Source organism: Arachis hypogaea, chromosome 4, assembly GCF_003086295.3.
Source record: "Arachis hypogaea cultivar Tifrunner chromosome 4, arahy.Tifrunner.gnm2.J5K5, whole genome shotgun sequence".
NCBI lineage: Eukaryota > Viridiplantae > Streptophyta > Magnoliopsida > Fabales > Fabaceae > Arachis > Arachis hypogaea.
Genome location: NC_092039.1, coordinates 28,565,693 through 28,572,435, shown reverse-complemented (window position 1 = coordinate 28,572,435; position 6,743 = coordinate 28,565,693). Strand labels below are relative to the sequence as shown.

Below are 6,743 nucleotides of genomic sequence, written 5' to 3'. Positions count from 1 at the left end.
CCTAGATATTGAGCAACTTGCTCTCTAGTTACATCTTCATCCTCTTCAGAGGAAGAATAATCTTCAGAGCTCATGAATGGCAGATGGAGATTTAATAGAATCTCTATGGTCTCTATATGAGCCTCAGATTCTTTTAGGTCCTCAATAGGGAACTCCATCTTGTTTGAGAGACGTCCCAGGAGATCTTCCTCACTAGGATTTTCGTCCTTCTCCTCCCTTGTGCATTCAGCCATATTGATTACATCAATGGCCTTGCACTCTCCTTTTGGATTTTCTTCTGTATTGCTTGGGAGAATACTGGGAGGAGTTTCAATGACTTTCTTACTCAGCTGGCCCACTTGTGCCTCCAAATTTCTGATGGAGGACCTTGTTTCACTTATGAAACTTAAAGTGGCCATAGACAGATCAGAGACTAAATTTGCTAAATTAGAGGGGCTCTGCTCAGAATTCTCTGTCTGTTGCTGAGAAGATGATGGAAAAGGCTTGTTATTGCTTAGCCTGTTTCTTCCACCATTATTAAAGCCTTGTTGAGGCTTTTGTTGATCCTTCCATGAGAAATTTGGATGATTTCTCCATGATGAATTATAGGTGTTCCCATAAGGTTCACCCATGTAATTTACCTCTGCTATTGCAGGGTTCTCAGGATCGTAAGCTTCTTCAGAAGCTGCCTCTTTAGTACTGTTGGATGCATTTTGCCATCCATTCAGACTTTGAGAGATCATGTTGACTTGTTGAGTCAACACTTTGTTCTGAGCCAATATGCCATTCAGAGCATCAATTTCAAGAACTCCCTTCCTCTGAGACGTCCCATTATTCACAGAATTCCTCTCAGAAGTGTACATGAATTGGTTATTTGCAACCATGTCAATAAGTTCTTGAGCTTCTGCAGGCGTTTTCTTTAAGTGAATGGATCCACCTGCAGAATGGTCCAATGACATTTTGGAAAACTCAGATAGACCATAATAGAGTATATTTAATATGGTCCATTCTGAAAACATGTCAGAAGGACACTTTTTGGTCATCTGCTTGTATCTTTCCCAAGCTTCATAGAGGGATTCACCATCTTTTTGCTTGAAGGTCTGAACATCCACTCTAAACTTGCTCAGCTTTTAAGGAGGAAAGAATTTATCCAAGAAGGCTGTGACCAGCTTATTCCAGGAGTCCAGGCTATCTTTAGGTTGTGAGTCCAACCATGTTCTAGCTCTGTCTCTTACAGCAAAAAGGAAAAGCATAAGCCTGTAGACTTCAGGATCTATTCCATTCGTCTTAACAGTCTCACAAATCTGCAAGAACTCAGTTAAAAAATGATAAGGATCTTCAGATGGAAGTCTATGAAACTTGCAGTTCTGTTGCATCAAAGCAACTAATTGAGGTTTCAGCTCAAAGTTGTTTGCTCCAATGGCAGGAATTGAGATGCTTCTTCCATCAAACTTGGACGTTGGTTTAGTGAATCACCAAGCATCCTCCTTGCATTATTGTTGTTGGGTTCGGCTGCCATCTCCTTCTCTTGTTCGAAAATTTCAGAAAGATTACCTCTGGATTGTTGTAATTTAGCTTCTTTTAGTTTCCTCTTTAGAGTCCTTTCAGATTTAGGATCAGCTTAAACAAGAGTTCCTTTTTCCTTATTCCTGCTCATATGAAAGAGAAGAGAAAAAGAAAAGGAAGAGGAATCCTCTATATCTGGACAAAGAGGATCCTTATTATTAGTAAAAGAAGAAAGGAATAAGAGTGGAGAATCCAATCACAAGGATGAGGATAGAGGCAGTGATTGGAGATGAAGAGAGGTGAAGAGAAGTGTTAGTAAATAAATAAATATATAGAAGAAGAGAAGAGAGGGAGAATTCGAAAATAATTTTGAAAAAGTAGTTAATGATTTTCGAAAATTAAAGATAAGAAATAATTAAAATTAAAATTTTAAAGCAATTAAAAAGAATTTTTTGAAAATGAGATGAGATATTTTCGAGAATTAAAGAGGAAAAAGTAGTTATGTAGTTTTGAAAAAGATAAGAAACAAACAAAAAGTCAAATAGTTAGTTGAAAAAGATATTAAAATTAAATTTGAAAAGATAAGAAGATAAGAAGTTAGATAAGATATTTTGAAATCAAATTTTTGAAAAAGATATGATGAAAAGATAAGATAACAAGATATGATAAAAAGATATGGTTGAAAAAGATTTAATTTTTTTAAAATTAAAATTAATTGCTTAACTAACAAGAAACTAAAAGATAAGATTCTAGAAATTAAAGATTGAACCTTTCTTAACAAGAAAGTAACAAACTTCAAATTTTTTAATCAATCACATTAATTGTTAGCATAATTTCGAAAATTTGAAATAAAATTAAGAAAAAGATTTTGAAAATAATTTTAAAATTTTCGAAAATAAATAAAAAAATGAAAAAGATTTGATTTTTGAAAAAGTTTTGAAAAGATTAGATTTTTTTAAAATTGAAAATTTGACTTGACTTGTAAGAAACACTAATTTTAAAAACTTTTTGACCAAGTCAACCCAAAATTTCGAAAATTTGGAGGGAAATAAGGAAAAGATATTTTTTATTTTTGAATTTTTAATGAGGAGAGAGAAAAACATAAACATGACCCAAAACATGAAAATTTTTGGATCAAAACACATGATGCATGCAAAAACACTATGAATGTCAAGATAAACATCAAGAACACTTTGAAGATCATGATGAACATCAAGAACATATTTTTGAAAAATTTTTGATGCAAAGAAAACATGCAAGACACCAAACTTAGAATTCTTTAATGCATGGATACTATGAATGCAAAAATGCATATGAAAAACAACATACAACACAAAACAAGAAATCATCAAGATCAAACAAGACTTACCAAGAACAACTTGAAGATCATGAAGAACACCATGAATGCATGAATTTTTCGAAAAAATGCAAGAACAATATGACTATGCAATTGACACCAAACTTAAAAATTTACTCAAGACTCAAACAAGAAACACAAAATATTTTTGGTTTTTATGATTTTATGATTTTTTTGGTATTTTCTTTATTTATTTTCGAAAAAAAAGGAAAAAAATTTTGAAAAATTTTTGAAAACAAAACAAAAAGAAAATTACCTAATCTGAGCAACAAGATGAACCGTCATTTGTCCATACTCGAACAATCCCCGGCAACGGCGCCAAAAACTTGGTGGACGAAATTGTGATCATCAACAATGGCTCCAAAGGCTTGGTGCTCTCAAACATAAATCACATTTTGTCACAACTCCGCACAACTAACCAGCAAGTGCACTGGGTCGTCCAAGTAATATCTTACGTGAGTAAGGGTCGATCCCACGGAGATTGTTGGTATGAAGCAATCTATGGTCATCTTGTAGATCTCAATCAGGCTGATTCAAATGTGATTGAATTAGATAATTAAAAGATAAATAAAATAGGATAGAAATACTTATGTAAATTAATGGTGGGAATTTCAGATAAGCGTATGGAGATGCTTGTCCCTGTTGAATCTCTATTTTCCTACTGCTTTCATCCAACCCTTCTTACTCCTTTCCATGGCAAGCTATATGTAGGGCATCACCGTTGTCAATGGCTACATCCCATCCTCTCAGTGAAAATGGTCCAAATGCTCTGTCACAGCACATCTAATCATCTGTCAGTTCTCAATCAGGTTGGAATAGAATCCCGTGATTCTTTTGCGTCTGTCACTAACGCCCAGCCTTCTGGAGTTTGAAGCTCGTCACAGTCATTCAATCCTGGAATCCTACTCGGAATACCACAGACAAGGTTAGACTTTTCGGATTCCCATGAATGCATTCTAGCTTATACCACGAAGATTCTGATTAAGGAATCCAAGAAATATGCGCCCGGTCTAAGGTAGAACGGAAGTGGTTGTCAATCACACGCGTTCATAGGTGAGAATGATGATGAGTGTCACAGATCATCACATTCATCAAGTTGAAGTGCAACGAATATCTTAGAACAAGAATAAGTCGAATTGAATAAATAATAGAAGTACTTGCATTAAAACTCGAGGTACAGCAGAGCTCCACACCCTTAATCTATGGTATGTAGAAACTCCACCGTTGAAAATACATAAGTAATGAAGGTTCAGGCATGGCCGAATGGCCAGCACCCAAACGTGATCACAGGATCAAAAAATACAATTCAGGATCCAGGATTAATAATACAAAGGTAAAAAGTTCTATTTATACTTAAACTAGCTACTAGGGTTTACAGAGGTAAGTAATTGATGCATAAATTAACTTTTGGGGCCCACTTTGTGTGTGCTTAGGCTGAGCTTGATCTATCTATGAGCTGAGGCTTCTCTTGGAGTTGAACGCCAGGTTTTAACGTGTTTTGGACGTTCAATTCTGGTTCGTGACGTGTTTCTGGCGTTTGACTCTAGAATGCAGCATGGAACTGGCGTTGAGCGCCAATTTATGTCATCTAATAACGAATAAAGTTTGAACTATTATATATTTCTGGAAAGCTCTGGATGTCTACTTTCCAACGCCGTTGAGAGCGCGCCATTTGGAGTTCTGTAACTCCAAAGAATCCATTTTGAGTGCAGAGAGGTCAGACCAACAGCATCGGCAGTCCTTTGTCAGCCTCCTATCAGAGTTTTGCTCAGGTCCCTCAATTTCAGCTAGAAAATACATGAAATCACAAAAAAACACACAAACTCATAGTAAAGTCCAGAAATGTAAATTTAGCATAAAAACTAATGAAAACATCCCTAAAAGTAACTAGATCATGCTAAAAACTACCTAAAAACAATGCCAAAAAGCGTATAAATTATCCGCTCATCATTACCCGAGAAACAATGGAGTTAATACCATCAACCTCACACTACTGGTCACACAAAACGATAAGTAAAAAGTCACACCAAACTAGAAGTAAAAATAAAAGGACAAGACTAAGTAAACACAAGTTAGACGTAAGGAAAGTTTTCATCTTCCCGGCCATACTTTATGAATGCCATTTAACCCACGCTCAAACTGATACGGTTCGGTTACCGCGTTTTATGGGATGGTTGTGATTTTCATACTTTCCCACTGCATCACGAAGAGTTGGAGTCAGAGTCCACCAACTCCGGGTTGTTACACCGGAGTATATACCTGTATGAGGAACGGAGCTCCCGGTAGCTAGATTTCACTACCCCGATCTCCTGCTGAAGATCGTAGTTGAGTGCGATAGACTCATCAAGGAGATCGTAGTTATAGTCATCCAGGTGCTTACCGAAAATCTCGAGTAAGATCCGTATAATTTTGGACGCACCATCTTCCCGAGCAATGTGGGGGTCCGTGGAGAACCTGCCGACTGTAGAGAGAGCACCCGTGCCCGTTCCCGGAGGAATGAGGACGAAGAACCTGTGAACAATTCCCACAATGGTAAAGTCTTGTGTTTGGATCTGGTAATAGGGAGCCGCTCAACCCAGCTCCTGCAAAGTTGACGTAGAGCTGCTTGGCGGCTCCTCCAAATGGCGACCTTGCTCCAGTCACGATCCGGCACCATCTCGTCCACTGCAAATAAAAAAATGGGTAATTTGTGTTGGGTGGAATGCATCCATGGGTCACGGGTGTGCCCCAGTTGCGTACTGGTGGGAAACGAAAGCATGCAAAGTTGAATAAGTTAAGTGCCTCACCTGCTCCCCTTCCTCGTGTGTTGCTTATGAGCCTCGGGACTTCATCGGCGTTATCGGCGGCCCAGCATTCTTGCCTCACTCTTTCTGCAGAGGAGATGTGCTCCAGGACGTCTCCGCGTGCCTCAGCGATTAGGTCGCGTATGTGCTCGATGGATGCTACCTCTTCATAAGAAGATTGCGGTGTGTTGCCGGTGGACATTGCTCAGTTTTGACACCCACAGGTGTTGTCGTCTATGCATGCGACGTCCCTGAAGCAGGACGACCAACAAAGTGAAACAAAGTGGCTTTGTTATGGTATAGGTTGAACGTATCGTTGCCTCCCTATATATACTCAGTCAAAAGTTCCAGGTTGCATAAGTTTTTTTTAGGTTCGATGGGAAAAGTTCGATTGGCAAATCAAGTAATAACAAATGATGGGGTAATTAATTTTCAGACTACTTTGAGTCTATTGTTCATTTTTCCATTCCTAACGATTATACTATATCAACAGTAACTCTAATAAAATAGTCGAAAAAGTAAGTGCACCGAAATATTTTAATCAAAACTATAAAATTATTATGTTATTAACGTTTTTTAGTAAAAAATTTAACTACACCTTTTTTTCAATTATTGTGACTGAACAAACTTGTTCAAACAGTGACCACTCAGATAATTATGTTTATTTCATTTTTTTTAAAAATATTTTTATATTGTGTTTTAATTGATTTATGTATAATTTATCGGTGTTCCTCATCACATATTATTAAATTCTTCAAAAAATTTTCTTTCCAAAAATAATAAAAGAAATTACTTTGGACTAACACCAAAAACGTAATACATTAACTATTATAATTTGTTTTAAATTATTTATATAAAAAAATACATCACACTCATGAATAGATATATATGTATATAACAAGCTCAAGCCTCTTAAAATATTTATAAATAAAAAAATAATTAATTTTTATTCGTACAATATATAAAATAATTACTATATTACTATTATATTATAGATTAAGATTCACTAATTTAATTTTTTATTTCATTTTTTATATCAACATCAGAAATAAATTAAATTTTTACAACTAAATGTAGTGTAACAAAATATATACAACATTAATTACTTCTTAAAAAAT

General features: G+C 36.0%; 1 non-coding gene across 1 annotated transcript; it reads left to right on the top strand.

Annotated features, from left to right (window-relative positions):
- The first annotated feature begins 996 nt into the window (after positions 1-996).
- LOC112798485 (small nucleolar RNA R71) lies at positions 997-1,100 on the top strand. The gene has a single exon (XR_003200095.1). It is a non-coding gene; the product is annotated as a small nucleolar RNA R71 (small nucleolar RNA).
- The last annotated feature ends 5,643 nt before the right edge of the window (positions 1,101-6,743 follow it).